The sequence below is a fragment of the Lactuca saligna genome, chromosome 5, assembly GCF_052625555.1.
Source record: "Lactuca saligna cultivar CGN05327 chromosome 5, ASM5262555v1, whole genome shotgun sequence".
In the NCBI taxonomy this organism is placed as follows: domain Eukaryota; kingdom Viridiplantae; phylum Streptophyta; class Magnoliopsida; order Asterales; family Asteraceae; genus Lactuca; species Lactuca saligna.
The window spans coordinates 255,733,745-255,751,979 of NC_136421.1; the positions used below are offsets into that span (position 1 = coordinate 255,733,745).

The 18,235-nt window shown below is 30.7% G+C and overlaps 1 non-coding gene across 1 annotated transcript; it reads left to right on the forward strand.

The window, feature by feature from the left end:
- The first annotated feature begins 3,970 nt into the window (after positions 1-3,970).
- Positions 3,971-4,077, forward strand: LOC144999021 (small nucleolar RNA R71). The gene has a single exon (XR_013660549.1). It is a non-coding gene; the product is annotated as a small nucleolar RNA R71 (small nucleolar RNA).
- The last annotated feature ends 14,158 nt before the right edge of the window (positions 4,078-18,235 follow it).

Sequence of the window (18,235 nt, forward strand, 5' to 3'; positions counted from 1 at the left end):
TATCACGAATATTCTCCTCTCCATGGCATGGATAAGGATCTCCACATTGTGGGCTTTAGAAGTCTAGATTTCTTCGACTTTAGTTGACTTGGCCTACTTTTTCCTGCTTCCAGTTCTGCATTTTACTTCCTTCTAATCCCAAGCATGTCTTTGCTGCTACCAATCAGATTTTAAACTTATTAAGTAGCCCTTTTGTCCTAAAACAAGCACAATTATAACTAAAAATTAAGATAATGCAGAAAATATATTAATGAATATGTAAATATATCAAAATACCCCACACTTGAATTTTGCTTGCCCCCAAGCAAAACTGGTTTTATAATCATCATACTATCACAGCAAAACCTTTACTACTAACATCGCACATGACAATCCACTTTGAGCTTATCCATTACATCAAGACCGCAATGCATGTAATTATGTCTAATGATTCCTAAGTGCTTCCCTGATACTAAATACTCACAATCATCATAAACAATTCCCATTTGTTCTGAACAACATTCATTTTATGCATCCCTCCAAATATATCCTCATAAAACTTTCATAACCTCAAGGTATTTTTGGTTAAACAACCAAACATACATATGGAAAAATAAACTAGAAAGAAATTTTACAATATTAATAACTTGGAAAATTGGTTTATTCTTTAAATTCTTCAACTTGAGTTTTCGATTTTTGGAACTTTTTGAACTTTTCTTCATAACATTTAATCTTCTTAGCCTTTTAGACTCTTATTAACTAAAACTTTTGCAACTTTTTTTTTCTTCTTTTTTCCATAACTCACTTTTTTTACTCAAAACTAAAAACCTAAAAAGAACAACATATGCTTAAGCAAGGGAACTTAACTTCAATCCTTATTGGTTAAAGGTATTAGTCTATAGTGCAATGACTACATAAGCTTTCCTTGATACATTTCTAGTATACGATGCTAAACATATTAAATCCCTCAAACTAAGCAAGGTTATGTGTTTGTCTCATGATTTCACTAGGAAAAGAAAGCTACAAATACACTAAAACATATATTTGATTAATTAAGCATCAAAATCACATCGGATTGTCCCATAAAACACTAGCAACCTAAGTCTCAACACAACAATATAATAAATTTTTAACTAGATTTCAAAATCAGACCGTTATTTCAAGTCTCTATACACTAAATTGTTTAAGCATAGTCATTTTTTTGTCAGTATGCTTGCATTCCTATATTCGACCCCCTATCCCACACTTAGTTCATACAATGCCCTCATTATATTCATAAATAACGAAAGCACATAAAATCTAAAAGGGAAGAAAATGGAATAAACTTCCCTAGGGTAATAGTGGAGAGATTGAAATCTGAATGTTGTGTGGTTGACATCTCGTATAATGGCTGGAAAATAGTACTCTCTACTCGTGAGTATGTCATATAAATATAACCCAAAGAACCATCTTCGAAAAGTGTGTTGAATTGGGCCATGGTGTGGGAAATATATGCCACGTCATGGAGGTGAGTCAGATAAAAGGCTGATCACGATAAAAATTAATGCTACGGTGTAGCATCGTGATGGCCACATCGTGGTTATTGGGCTTCACATAACATCTTTTAGCCAAATCGTAATGCATCTATCTATTTGTTAATGGCTTAGGACCATTCCAAACCTCTTATTTTTTTGTAAAATTCTTTCAAACTCCTTCCGTCATCTGATAGGCACCCTGCACTTATTCAGAGATGTGGCTCTCAATTGTAGTCTTCAAACATCTCTCGACTTTTTTCCAATTAAACTCCTTTGCTCCTTTCACTTATTTTAAGATTGCAATCATGAGATCAAGAACTAGACACATCATCATTCGGTTAAGAACAAATAAAATTTATAAAAGAAAACAAAAAATTAAAATATCAAAAAGATGCAAACTCTATAAAACTTCAGGTTGCCTCCTGATAAGTGCTTCTTTTTTTAGGAGTATTGAGCTGGAATCCTTCCCACTCTACATTTTTGTTGTTAGAAGTGGGGTCTCCCTTTTTTCCTTCTATTCCTTCCACCTTCTTTTGTATGCTTTAACTCGCCTTATATATATGCCTTCTTCGTGTTTTCCCTCTTCTTCTTGTTGGCGCGTTCTTCATGTTTGCATTTCAACCCCTTTCTTTTTTCCAACAAGTTGTGTATTTCCTTGTTGTTGTTGTTGTTCCCTTGCTTCCACTTCCATATTGTCAAGGATCAACTCGTTTATGTCTTGTTCAATCTCCTTTTTGCACATCTCTTCATCAGAATAGTTCTCTTCATTTTCCACCTTTGGTGTAGTGTACGCGAATACTTCAAATGTCATTGGAATTGAAGCTTGAGGTTTGTGGGCTTAACATTGTTTTTCTTTAGTGGTATCTTGCAAACCTTAATATCTCCCTTCATTATTTTCTCTATTTCTTCTAACTCATTGACTCCTTCTTTAATTTCTTTGTTCTTTATTACCCTTTCATTCATAAATTGGTTTTGACTCTCTCGGTGGTTCATCACGAAAGTTATTTCTTCATCATCCACTCTAGGTGTAACCTTAGAGTCAAATATGTCAACATGGGCTCGCACGATGCTCAAAAATGGTCTTCCAAAAATTATGGGAAGCTCTTCATCTTCTTTCATATCGAGCACAACAAAGTCACCATGAAAAACAAATTTCCCAACCTTGACTAATAAGTCTTCTATAATTCCTCATGGAAGGGTAATTGAGTGATTCTCCATGTGGATTGTTATTCTTATGCTCTTTAATTTTTGTAACCCAAGCTTTTTGTAAAAGGAATTAGACATTAGATTAATGCTTACCCCTGAATCAGCTAAAACATTTATAATTGTGGAATTTCCGAATTCACAATGTAAAGTCAATTGGCCCATATATCCCATTTTTTTTTGGTAATCCCTCTATGATGGCAGCAGAACATAGTTTGTTAAACACAATGGTAGATGCTTTTTCCAACTTTCCGATTTGTTATTACATATTTAGCAATTTTTCGAAGGTTAGCCATGAATTTAAGGAATGGAGCATTGATCGAGAGAGATATCAATTGTTCTATAAAAAAAATTATGCTCTAGCTCCAATGGGTTTTTCATTTCTCGAGATAGATAAGGAAGCGAAGCCTGATAAGGTTTCAAAGGATAAGAATTTTCATTTAGTAGTGGCCATAACGTGGCCTCGTGTTCACTACATTGTGGGCATTGGGCAGACCAATTTTTTGCTTTTGCTTAGCACTTCACTTCTTCCAGCTGTGAATCGGTCTGTCTTGCAGTCGTATCGTGGATCACTAATGGCTCAAAATTAACCTCTTTTTCAGTGTATATTGCCATAACGTGAGATTGTGGTTTTGGATTGGGAATTTTAAGTAGTAACTGCTTGTTTACAAGTTTGGTCAATTGACCTAATTAAGTTTCAATGTTTGTTATCGCACCTTGTTGATTTCTTATCATAGAATCAGTCACATCATGTCTTTTTCTCAGAAACGGCAGCAAAGCGTGCAAGCATCGACTCGAACTCAGATTTGTTCTTGGGCGGCGATGGTTTTTCTGATTTGTATTCTTCATAAGGCAACCATTCTTTCTTAGGCTTCCTCTAGTCTTCATCATATTTGTGTCCACTCAAGTAATAGACTTGAGCTTCCCGATTCTTACTCTCATCCAATCTGTAATCCTTAGTCAAATGCGGCACATTGCAATTATCACGTCCCACTTGTGAATTGATTGGTTCATCTTTGTCATCCTTTGGTCCGTATTCTCGAGCTTTGCCATCACAGCTGCCAAGTCCTCAAAAGCTCCTTTGCTATTCATTTTCCCTCTTATCACATCCTCTCGAGGGTTATGATACTCTATTCAATTCTTGGCAAATTCTATTATTAATTCCTTGATAGCCGCAAGATTCTTCTTGGTCGTTGGTCCTTGAGAATCAAGGATCTACTTTTGTGATCACATTTACCCCATCATAAAATATGGAAATTTCTTGTTGTACGTTGAAATCATGTTAAGGGAAAATTTTGAGCAATCCCTTGTATCTCTCCCAAGCTTCATGTAAGAACTCGCCAATTTCTTGTGGAAAGGTAGCAATGTTCTTCTTCAATCTTGAAACTTTGGAACGTGGACCGATTTGTTGAATGAATTCTTCATGAAGGTTAGCCCATGTACGAATAGCTCCAGGTGCAAGTGAGTTAAGCCAATCTTTTGCTGGTCCTTTGAAAGTTATTGGAAGCATCCTTAGCAACACCGATTCGTGTGGAACATTGGGAACATTAAATTAATTCGTAATGTCCAAAATTTCATCAATATGCTTGTAGGTATCTTCTTGGTCCTTCCCATAGAACATGATATCTTTAAGAATAGTAATACCATGCCCCTTGAGTTCGAAATTGGTGGCTGTTGGAAGCATTGTATGTTGTGGATTTGTCTTTAAGAACACACATGAGGATATTGTCCGAGAGCATATATTGTAGATCCACTAAGGATGCAAGCAGTTTTGGCCCATGAGTTGTGGGTCGAATCACCCAATTAGGGTTTTATTCCATAATATAAATATATAAAATACAAATAGATATACATACATGAAAGTATATTTACAGGTAAACATAATAAATACAATATATATATCGTTATTATCATGCAATATATTAAAATGTCGACTTCGTCCTGTATTCTTAAAAGGAAAACGTTTTACAGGGTCAAGCTCAACAAAGATATAGATAATTTTTCAAGACGGCGGATGAGATGGAGAGTAATCGCACTAATGAGGTTGAACAAGACTTGATGATGAGTTTTTTTTTTCAATCGAGACGAGGATGACACAATGTGACCCCAATATATAATCAAATAACATCGAAAAGGAGCTAACCTATTGACGAAGCTTCTTTAGAAATTCAGACGACTATATAAAATCGGAACAAAAGCAAAGTTTGTCCCTATTAATTACGTATATTAATTGCTACGGTATTACAATTGAGTGGTGCGTTATGCGGATTGAAAATATTTAGTCGATCACTATACAATGTTTCCATTTATATAGCCGTTCAAATTTATAATGTCCGATTTATAAAATGTTGTTCGAAATTTATAACAATAATAATATTAATATTAAAATATAAAAAAATTATTTAGAAATCGATTTTATAAAACTGTTTGAATTTATGATGTCGCGAGAATGTTAAAATTTATGCGTAATCTGTAATAATAATAATAATAATAATAATAATAATAATAATAATAATAATAATAATAATATAAATAAATAAAAAAGAATTAATAATAACAAAACAACAAAATAGGAGGAAAAAAAAGAAAAAAAATGATATCAAATCAAATATCAAATGTTAAAATTTTGATTTGATTGATTTTAAAAAAGATAAATATAGTTGAGGAATAGGTAAATATAGTTAAGGGTATTTATAATACAACCCTTCTAATAATCTCAATAGAATATAGGGAAAATAACTTGATAGGATAAGATATTTTTTGAAATGTACACATTTAGTCTTTATTTTATTTTTATTTTTTGTAAAATAAACCCTTATATGAGATTTTTTGTAACAACGCAACCCTTGTGACCGGGTATACCTGGTATACCGGTCATATACAAATTTTCTTTTAGGGAAAATGATTTGATAGGGTAAAATACCTTTTGAATTGTACACATTTAGTCCTTACTCTTTTTTTTTGTAAAATAAACCCTTATATTTTATTAATATGTACACATTAGGTCATTTTCACCGGATTCTACAGGTTTTGTTGATGTGGAAGCACAAGTGGCACTAGATAGCAATTAGTTACCTTAGTCACCAGATTCTACATGTTTTGTCATGTACTTCTTCAATCTTTCACATATCATTATACAAAAGATCAAACCAAAAGTCTTCACAAGATCATATATTTGTTGCATTCAATCATTCTCACCCTCTCATTCTTTCTTCTGTGTTTGACTGATGCCAAGAACACACCTTAGGTGTGTTGCTTTTTTCGGTGAGCAAAGGGGCAGCAACCCCCATATGTCTTCCTCTCTAGTCGTGATACACCATCCACAACATCCCTAAAAAATCATTGTTGATGTTATCTTCATTCCTTCTCCATTTTCTGTCTGGAAGCACCTCCCACCGGAGGTGGGTGATCCTCCAGCAACAAGAAAAGGGCAGCGACCTTTCTCTTTCTCGTCTCTCTTCCTTCCGGTCGAACAACAACAGCCAAACACCCTTTACCTGTTGTGTTTCTCCGATCTGTCTCTCTTTGCCTCCATCTTTGAAATATGTTGCCAGAAAAAGAAGAAAGAACCGACAAGGGGGCTACCAGAGCAGCTCCTCGCCGTCAACTACCGTCTCTACTTCCTCCTGCCCCCCCCCCCCCCTTCGACCTTTTTGTTTTTGCTATCATTTCTTCTTGCTACCAGTGATGTGTATGAACACACAAAGGAGTCGCCGGAGATCGGGGTTCTCCCTCTTTTTCATGATGAATAAAAGTTGGAAAAATCTCGTTGTGGATATGTGGATGTCACCTGGGTATTTCATTTCAACAAAAAAAAAAGGGAAAATGACTTGATAGATAGAGTAAGATACTTTTTGAAATATACACATTTAATCTTTTTTTTTGTAAAATAAACTCTTCCACGTCAGTAAAATCTCTAAAATTCGGTGAAAATAACATAATGTGTACATATTAATAAAATATAAGAGTTTATTTTACAAAAAAAGAAAAATAATAAATAAGGATTAAATATGTATATCTTAAAAAAATATCTTACCCTATAAAATCATTTTCCCTATCTATAATATAGATACGAAAATTTATACAATTCCTCGTATTAGCTGTAAGTTGTCACGTTAACGGACCCGTGCTACCTGGTATTAACTATTTTATTGTGAAATAGAAAAAAAAAATGTTATTATTCTGAACAATAGATATAAATTGATGATCTACAATACAAATCAATATTTTTCATCCAATATTTAAAATGGACCACATTTTCCAGAGGTAGAGAAACTAAACACGTGTTGTCAATATCACCACACTTTTGTGGTGTTTAATATTTTCGGTTTTTGACGAAATAAATAAAAAATATTTACGTGTTTTTACATTTTTTATATTTAAATAAAGTTTTGTATTAAAATAATGACATTAATATTATTTTCTATTTCAATAAAAGGGAGTTATGTAAGCTATCAGTGATATTCGAGGTTATTCGCATAAACATTATATATTGAGAAAATGATAAAAATAACTATTTATACTAATGACATTACAAAAATAATAAAAAAAAATCGAAATTATAAAATTAACCAATGTACAAGAACCTAAAGCACAGTACATTCGCAGGTGCTTTAATTTTTTTTTCTGTATATATAGGGGTAAAATCGCAGATGAAATAGGTTCATCTGCGATTTACTCTCACTCTATCTACGAAATTGTGGTTTTTTTTGTATTTTTTTTTTTAATTTGAATACGAAATGAATTGGTTTGACTGAAAAAGTAAAACAATCTACAAAACTTTTTATATAGCAACATTATTTCATAGTCAAACTAAAAAAAAAAAAACACAATTTCGCAGATAGAATGAGAGTAAATCGCAGATTGACCTATTCCATCTGCGATTTTACCCCTATATATACAGAAAAAAAAAATTAAAAGCATCTGCGAATGTACAAGCACCTAAAGCACAATTGTGCTTTAGGTGTTTGTACATTCGTAGATGAGATGCTCATTTCGCAGATGGAGCATCTCCATCTGTGAAATCGTTGGCTAATTTTATAATTTCGATTTTTTTTAGTTATTTTTGTAATATTATTAGTGAAAATGATTATTTTTGTCATTTTCTCTTATATATTTATATGATATGTAAAATTAGTAGAAGAATATAACAGTATAAACATTATCAGTGAAACACTTAAGCATAAGTTTGTTAAAGATTAGTAGAAGAATATAACAGTATTTGTTAAGAAATATATGTAAAATTCTTTAAAAAATCGTAGATTTGTTAACGAGTAATTGCAGTAGATATGAAAGAAAACGTGGTTGGCGTTTATTATGAAAAATCACAAAACAAACCTTTTTTTATTGTATAAAATCCCTAAAAGTATGCTATAAACATTTTAAATTTTGTGAGAATAGTGGCCTACTGTCCCATCCAATAAATTATAATAACATTATCAATCAAATACCTAAAACTTACTTTTAATATACTTGTTTTTGACCCGAAATAAAGCAATATTTTGTTTTTTTCGTATATATCGATTAAATAATATTATGTAACAAAAAGTCCACGCAATAAGCACTTCAAAATCAATAAAATCGAATTAAATGCATTGGCCCATGTTTGTTATTACTTAGATGTGCTAAACATTTTTGTTAACTTATCTACAATATTCAATATACATAAAGTGACAATAAAAATATGGATTAAAAAATTTATAGGGTTTGTTTGTTAAAAGTAGTTGTTAGCTAGAAGAAGGTAGCAAGTAGCTGATAGCGGGTAGCGGGTAGTATGTAGCGGGTAGTTGGTGGCAGGGAGCTGTAGCTTTTATTTGCTATATGAGTGTTTGACAAAAATTGCTGGAAACTTTTGAAATATATAAAATTATATAAAAGGACAATTGATTAAAAATAAATAAATAAATAAATATATTTTTAAGGGTAATTATGGAAATTGATTTCAAAAGCTCAGTAGCGTTTTGTTAAACGGTATATGAAGTAACTTTTAGATCGAACGTTTTATTTAAATTAGAAGTTACCAAACGAAGTTTTTTGTTTAAAATATAGCGTTTTGTTAAAAGCTAAAAGCTAGAAACTCACAAACGCTTCCAAAAACATTGTGCCAAACACGCCCATAATGTTTTGTAGTGTAATTATTTTTTGGTTAAGATAGTGTTCGTTTTCCAAGCCGAGAAACAGGAACCTACCCCAACTTTTCATGACATTCATTACAATTTAAAACTAAACAATTATTTCTTTTATTAATTATTACATAAAGAAGTTTGAGCTAATCCACTTGATTAATACGGATGTTCTAATCTAACTACTAACTAAAAAGTTCGGAGTTCAATCATAAAAAGAGGAGATATATAATTTATTTGACGTTCAAAAAAAATATATTATTATTACATGAAAATCGATCGTATGGTACTTCTGCTCAAGCACAAGGAATGTGGACCCGTTATATTGTAGAAGGAAAAAAAAATGTGATAGTAAAAACAATGGTGAGAGATGAGGTCTGGTGGTACAGATAATGAGATCATTAAATGAATAGAGTATTTTATTTTAAACTAATACAATTTAAAGAAAGATTATAAATAGGAAATTTATCTATAGGTAACCTAACTGAAAGGTTAAACAAAATGTCTCATTGTAATAAACTTGTTATTATGCTAATAAGTACAAGATAGACTGTTATAATGGTCGAGATACATATATATTGTATGCATCAGAAATAATTACGAGTTATTAAGTTTGGTTGTATATTTATATGTACTAGATGTTATCTTCGTGTATTATACGGGTTTGTTTATATATATATATATATATATATATATATATATATATATATATATATATATATATATATATATAGGTTTAGGTTCTATGGAAAACAAAAAACCCTAAAAATGCATAAAAAAAATACTTAGAGATCACAAAACTTTTTTTTGAATTTTTTTATAAAAAATCGCAGCTTTTTATAAAAATTCGCTGAAAAAAAAATAAAAAAAAAATATATTTTTTTTTTGTAAAAACAAGTTTTTTTTTCAAATTTTTTTCAACGATTTTTTCTTAAAAAATGTCAAAAAAAAGTTTTGTGATCTCTAGGTACTTTTTTTATGCATTTTTATGATTTTTAGGGTTTTTTTGTTTTCCAAATAACCTTTCCTTATATATATATATATATATATATATATATATATATATATATATATATATATATATATATATATATATATATATATATATATATATATATATATCTTTTCTAATAAATGAAGGTTTTTTTGTCACTTGTCACACTCTTATTCATTTTGTCACATGTCATTTTGTAGTTATTTTGAATTAATTTTTATTTCATATGTAATTTTGTGGTTTTCCTATTTTATTAAATTCCATATGGTATTTAAATTTAATAATAAATGCATATAAATTTCATTAATTGACTTTCCTTATAATTTCAAAATTTTAAAATAAAATCTCATTATATGCTTTGATTATTTTATCTAAATGATTTGTTTAAATTTAAAAGAAAAAAAAAACACTTTTATTTTAGTAATTCAATATTTTTCTCATTTTTCTTATAAATTCAAAATTTTCAAATGTTTATACATATATAATTGTTTTAAATACACCCATGTAATACATGGGCTCACACCTAGTATATATATATATATATATATATATATATATATATATATATATATATATATATATATATATATATATATATATATTTGAAAATTTATTATTTTTAAAAATTATTTAGAATATTTCATTAATGATTTTTTTTTGTATTTTCGGTTCAATTACATATTTATTCAATAAAGTCTTTACTTATATGTATTGTATTACTTTAATAATTGGTTGATGTTCAAAATTTGATATATATATATATATATATATATATATATATATATATATATATATATATATATATATATCAAATTTTGAACATCAACCAATTATTAAAGTAATACAATACATATAAGTAAAGACTTTGTTGAATAAATATGTAATTGAACCGAAAATACAAAAAAAAAATCATTAATGAAATATTCTAAATAATTTTTAAAAATAATAAATTTTCAAATATTTTTTTGAATACAACATTAAATGTTTTATTGGTAAAGTTTCTTTCACAGTCTAAATCTCCTATTTCAACGTAATTTTTTTATATACAAACGAAAATATTTATAGACCGATTTGAAAGAAATCAAGTAAAAGTTTTGAAGCAAATCAAGTAAAAGTTTTGAAATATAAATGATTAATGAAATCAAACTTAAATTTGTACAGAAACAATATAACCTAAGCTTGATTCTTGGAGGATCATAACTAAATTGAAGATTGATTGAAGACTTTCCCGATATAAGTTTAAAAAAATTGGTTGAATTTCTTGATTTATTAAATTTACTTAATTTAGATAATATATGTTTTTATTAGGTGACATTATCTTTTACTGATAAATAGAAATGATTTAATTATAAATTATCAGAAATTGTATTTATCAAAATAAAAAAGAACATATCATGTAACAATGATATTTATTAGGAATGATTATATTATATTATGTTAGTTACAACAAATCATATTCCCTCACATTGACAACCATATAGTTGATACTAAGAATAAAAACCAATCATCTCACTTAATTTATGAAGATTTTATTTCCATCACAATTTAAAGAAATTCTAGAAATTTCTAAAGAAAGAAACAAACATATATTATGTGGTGCAAAAGGAATACACGTTTTTTTTTTTTTTTACTTATGAGATAATCTTCTTATTAATATAAATCGGTAAATAGAAAATATGATGAAAAATCTTATTAATAATTTTTATTTTTATTTTTTTTAGTCTAAGTCTCAAAGATTGGAAAAAACATTTACTTTAACTATTTTACCTTAGTGAACATGTAATCCAACTTTTAAAGTTTACATTTTTGGTTCTTTAAATTTTATTATAAATTTGATCAAAAATTTACACTTTCGATGCAGATTTTAAATTTTATTATAAATTTGATCAAAAATTTATACTTTTAGCCTAGATTTCAAAATTTTGTTACAAATTCATCTTAAATTTAGTTTTTTTATATTTTTTAAAAATTTTGTTTTAAATATGTTTTTTGATTTATAAAATCATATTTTATACAAAAAAAACATATATTCATATAAAAACATTCTTTTTCTATATAAAACTTTTTTTAAAATATTTTTGTATTTGAAATACCTATTTATAAAATTTGGTATGTATTAAGTGCATATATATATATATATATATATATATATATATATATATATATATATATATATATATATATATCCGTTTTTTTATTAAAACAGTTGTATACAAACATATATTTTATAAAAAAGAAATACACAAACACTTATTCTATAATAAATACACTTGTATACAATCATATATTTATAAAAAAAAAAGTTATATACAAACACATTTTTATGTAAAAACTATCTAAAATTATATAAAAAAAATGTTTTTTTATACAGACATAAGGAACTTTCAGTACATTTCATATGGTAAATAGTAGTAGTTTTCATATTTTCCATTGAATTAGTTTATTATTCATATAAAGCCGTAAAGTTTAAAATTTTAGGCCAACAACAAAACACGATTAATAGTAACTTAATATCTCATTGACACCTTTAATTACTTTTATAATTTGAAACTGTTGGAAATATAATGTGATATATAAGTTAAGTTTTCTATAAATAGCAAGTACCGACATGTTTTAGGCAGCCTATAAATAGCAAGTTTGATCGTTGCTCTCCTTACACCAATCCTTCTTTCCTCTCTCTCTCTCGTTCGTTGAAGGCGTTCCGCGTTCTGAGCCCGACAATCACAAATTGCTGACCGTTTCTAGTTAGAATTTATCAAATCACGCTACTGATGTGAGTACATAGTCTTTTTTTCATGAACATGATATTAATACAAGTATTAAATTATATGTTTATGTGTGAAATATTTAATATTGCCTGAAATACATGTTAAGGGCATATCTGATAAATATATGACGATTAGGATACATAGTAAACCTAAAGAAATTAAAATGGATATTGGGTAGCATCTCCTTGTGAGTACGAGTGAGATATACATATAGGGAATAACTTTAAAACTTGTCATTCATCCGAGAGTATGGATTAGACTTAGTAAGTTGTCCTTAGTCTGAGAGTATGAATAGGACATAATAATTTGTTATTAATCCGGTATTATGGATTAAGACGTAGTCAATTGTCTCTAGTCCGATAGTATGAAATGGGCATAGTTATTGATCTGGGAGTATGGATCAGAAATATTAGATCTATGAGTATGGATTAAGTAAAGAGGTTAATTTTAGATCCGAGAGTATAGATTGTGTCGTTGTGATGATCGATGGGGTAAGGTAAAGTTACTTATACATGGTGAAATTGTATATTTTATGAGTTCAAAAACATATATATGATATAACATTGTGGGATTGAAATCCCTATGTACTCACCAGGTTTCCCAACCTGACCCACTCAGTCTATTTGTATCACAGGTATTGATACGAAGACACATTACACTGAGAGATTAAAGATGTAAATCACTATTGTAAATGAATGTAAGGTCTGTTTATGCTTATGTTTCTGTATTGACGATGGCATCCCAATGTTTTAAAATGAATAAAATACATTTCTTCTAGAATGCTTTGATAATGTATTGATCATGTTTTTCTGGGAACAAATTCCGCAACATTATTCTTTAAAAATGAATACTCTTATTTTCAAATAAGCATAAATAATTTTTTTTAAATGAACATGAATTTGGGGATGTGACAGTTGATATCAAAGAATTAGTTTAAGCAAACTACGAATTTGTAGGATTTGTAGACTTAAACTTAGAATGTTAAGCGATAATTGTGAGATGAGTGTCTATAATATTTTAGGTAGTATACTTGAATTGGCACAAGCACTAGCTTACTGTAGGATTGGATGCCTAAATTGCTTTTATGTGCTAAATTATTTATGTTATAGCTATAAAGATGCCTTATATGCTATTATTTGATCGGATCTATGGTCTGTTGCGGATCGTATCTGGAAACCTTATATGTTTATGATTCTAAACGTTCGACTATGATATTAGAACTAGCATATAACATTTAAGAGTGACAATGAATATTTAAACGTCTATTGTAAATAAAACTTTCCTATCTAAATTCTTGTCACTACACACCAAATGTCTGATTTGGTGTATAGATCGTCATGGCAAGAACCCGAAGCGGATTCGGAAACACCAATGGAAATGCTAATGGCAATCAGCAACCTCAACCCCAAGTAATTGAGTGTGCGCCGAAAGTAGCAGCTACACCTGAGCTAATCACGATGGCAGGAGTGCAAGCCATTATTCGGGCTATGATTGCCGAACAGAAGGAAGAAACGAGGCAAATGTTGCTGAATAATAGGGATGAACCTACGATGCCTGTTGAACCGCCTGAACTGAATGAAGGTCAATCGGAAGAAAGGAGTTATAATAGGACCCTTAGTCAAGTTGAACCGCCAGTGGTTAGGGGGAATAACCAATATGAGGGGATCGAGAGGAACGCATGCAAGTATAAGGATTTCACAACTTGCAAGCCATCGAATTTCATAGGGAAGGAGGATCCAATCAGAGTTATGGATTGGATCTCGGAGTCGGAGTTAGCCTTCATAACATGTGGTTGCAATGGCAAGCTACAAACCACATATGTAGTACGTTAGTTCATAGGTGACGCTGTTCGTTGGTGGAACACTTTGGGAAGACCATAAGCCCCAATGAGCCGCTACAACTGACTTAGGCAAAGTTCTTGGTACACTTTAAACGCAAGTTCTGCTCGGACCAAAACCTACTAGATCTAGAGAACTAATTCATGACATTGAAGAAGGGTAGTATATCCATTGATGAATACACCAACGACTTCATAGACAAGATGGAGTTTGCATTACGCATTGTCCCTGACGAACTAACGAAAGTCGATAAGTATATGAAGGGACTATCATGGGAATATGTTGTGCCAGTACGCCAGGCACCTACTCTTAAGGCAACTATCCAGGCTGCTAAGTCTGTTGAAGAGATGATCAAGAGTAGAGTTGCCAACAAGGTCGAAGTTCGTGAGAGGAGAAAGTTTGAAGGATATTCAAGGTCCAATGAGAAGAGAAAATTCTTGATGACTAGTTCGAAGAAAGAGTAGGTGAGCAAGACGGTGCGAGAAGTGTAAAAATAAACACTTTGGGAAATGTGACGGAGAAGTCACTTGTTTTAAGTGTGGAAAGACTGGTCACTATGTCGGTAAATGCATATCCAAGAGAGAAGTCTGCTTTAATTATGGTGAAGAGGGAAACTTCAAGCAAGACTGCCTAAACAGGGAAGGAGCTACGAAGCCAAACGTACCACCAAAGGCAAAGGCAAGAGCATTCCAGATGATCCTTGATGAAGCAGGTGACAATGCAAGAGATTAGAAGTGAGGATATATCCGAAGATTGGGATATGAAGTAGCCATGTAGATAGTATCATATGGTATAGCCTATTATAAGACACATAGGGTAGGGCGGACTTTAACACCTAAGTAACCATTTTAAGAAATAATGTAAACCTTTGTTATGTTATCCGATGTGTTAAATGACTTTATAAAAGTATTGTATGGTGACTTAGAGAACTGCGAGACAATACTTAGGACGAGTATGGGTAGGTGTGAATGCAGGGTCGGTCCAAACGTATATGGGGCCAGGGGCGAAAAAAAAAGAGCTCCTTAAAGACGAATATAATAAAGATTAAAAAAAACTATCATTTATTATTCATTATAAACGTGTTCAATTAACAATAACAAGAAAACAAAATTGATTATCTTTTGAGCTAGTTTGAGTTTGAACAAACTTTATGATCTAAAAATCATTTAGGCAATAAGTTTATATATATATATATATATATATATATATATATATATATATATATATATATATATACACACTACATAGCTTATAATTTTTGGGCCCCTAGAGACATGGGCCATGGGCGGTCGCCCGGGTTGCCCACCGTCTGGACCGGCCCTGTGTGAATGGTAGTAGAGGCCTATACGATCGGAAGCACAGGACTCGCACTCAGATCAGGGAAATTCATAAGGTTACCAAGGCACTAGTATTTGATTCTGTTTTGTTCAAGTATGTTGCTACCAACTTTTCGGTAATGACTAAGAAGATGATTGATAATCCAACCATAATAGTCATATCAAATCGAGTCCGACTAAGACAAGTATGTTACGTGATTCAGAAAACCAAGATCAATGTAACATCCGACATAAGCCAAAAGATTGAAGTGAAAGATAATCAAAGCGATCAATAGAAGTATTGTTACCATTGTTTAAGTAAAAAGCCTATATCTAGAAATGTTACATCCTAAAATGTGATTATATAACATTAGAACATGAAGGAAGGTATATATCATTCTAGAATTCGACTTTAAGAGACCGAGTCTAAGCGTTGCATCATATAATGAGAGGTAATTAGAACATGACCCATCGGTTTGTTACGATAATCGAAGTAAATAACTTCTCTTAAGTTAATTATGTTTAAGAAGAAGAAAGAGTCTCCAATAAGGATCGATTTTGTAACTCAAAGGTTACAATTGAAAGTCCAACAAAGGATAAAGAACGGGTGCAAGATTGAGCACCGTCTGCAGTTAATAAGTCCAAGAGTTCGATACTCATTCGAAGGAACATAGAAGATACAATTATTACCTAGGATGAAAAGATAATGCATGCAGTCATTATACAAGCCTTGTTTTGTTGACGATTTCGGGACATAATCATCATAAGGGGGAGATAATTGTAACGTGCGCAGATTCGGGCTAGTCAATTTAGAGACGATAAGCGTTAAAAATGAATTTTTGATAGAGGATTATTTAGAATAAATAATATTAACTAAGTTTTATTATATATCATAAGGATTCCGTACATATAAAGAACGCTGAAATCTGAGTTATAACGAAGAAGTTATAACATGTCGAAATTTTGCGACAAAACCGACACGACACCAGGAATCGTAAAAAGTGAGTTTATGATAAAGTACTTTTTGGCCTTAATGAACTAAATTAAAGTTGTAGATTACATCTCCACCTACGCATGGATATAAATAACATAAAAAACAGAGTTCGTACGCAAAAGTTATTACCTTTCGAAGACGTAGTTGTTTGAGGGCATGACATGTGGCAAAAACCCTAATCGGCCTCAAGTCCACGACGTGAAAATTAAGTTCACGATGTGAAACTAGTAAATGACACTAATTGAGGCTAGAAAACACGTTCTAAGTCTACAGGATTGATGTGTTAACACTCCACGATGTGGACATAAGATTCATGACGTGGAAATGTCATTTGGACACCTTTCGAAGCCAGAACGCAGATGGCAAGCCTAAGAAGTGATTTAGCCATGCGCCACAATGTGAAAATCAAGTCCACAACATGGACATGTTGTGGGCAGCCTATAAATAGCAAGTTCGACCCTTGCTCTCCTTACACCAAACCTTCTTTCCTCTCTCTCGTTTGCTGAAGGCGTTCCGCGTTCCGAGCCCGACAATCACAAATCGTTGACTGTTTCTAGTTAGATTCTATCAAATCACACTACTAATGTGAGTACATAGTCCCTTTCATGAACATGATTTTAATACAAGTATTAAATTATATGTTTATGTGTGAAATACTTGATATTGCCTGAAATACGTGTTAAGAGAATATATGATAAATATATGATGATTTAGGATACAAAGTAGACCTAAATAAATTAAGAGGGATATTGGGTATTATCTCCTTGTGAGTACGAGTGAGATTTACACGGAGGGAATAAATTTAAAACTTGTCATTGATCCGAGAGTATGGATTAGACTTAGTAAGTTGTCCTTAGTCCGAGAGTATGGATAAGACATAGTTATTTGTTATTAATCTGGGAGTATGGATTAAGACATAGTTAATTGTTCCTAGTCCCAGAGTATAGAATGGGCATAGTTATTGATCCGATAGTATGGATCATACATATTAGATTTGGGAGTATTGATTAAGTAAAGAGGTTAATTTTAGATCCGAGAGTATAGATCATGTCGTTGTGAGGATCGGCGAGGTAGGGTAAAATTGCTTATACATGGTGAAATTGTATATTTTGTGAGTTCTATATATATATATATATATATATATATATATATATATATATATATATATATATATACATTGTGGGATTGAAATCCATATGTATTCAGCAGGTTTCCCAACCGGACATACTTAGTCTATTTGTATCACATGTATCGATACAAGAGTATGGATCATACATATTAGATATGGGAGTATTGATTACATAAAGATGTTAATTTTAGATCCGAGAGTATAGATCGTGTCGTTGTGAGGATCGGCGAGGTAGGGTAAAGTTGCTTATATATGGTGAAATTCTATATTTTGTGAGTTCTATATATATATATATATATATATATATATATATATATATATATATATATATATATATATATATATATATATTACATTGTGGGATTGAAATCCCTATGT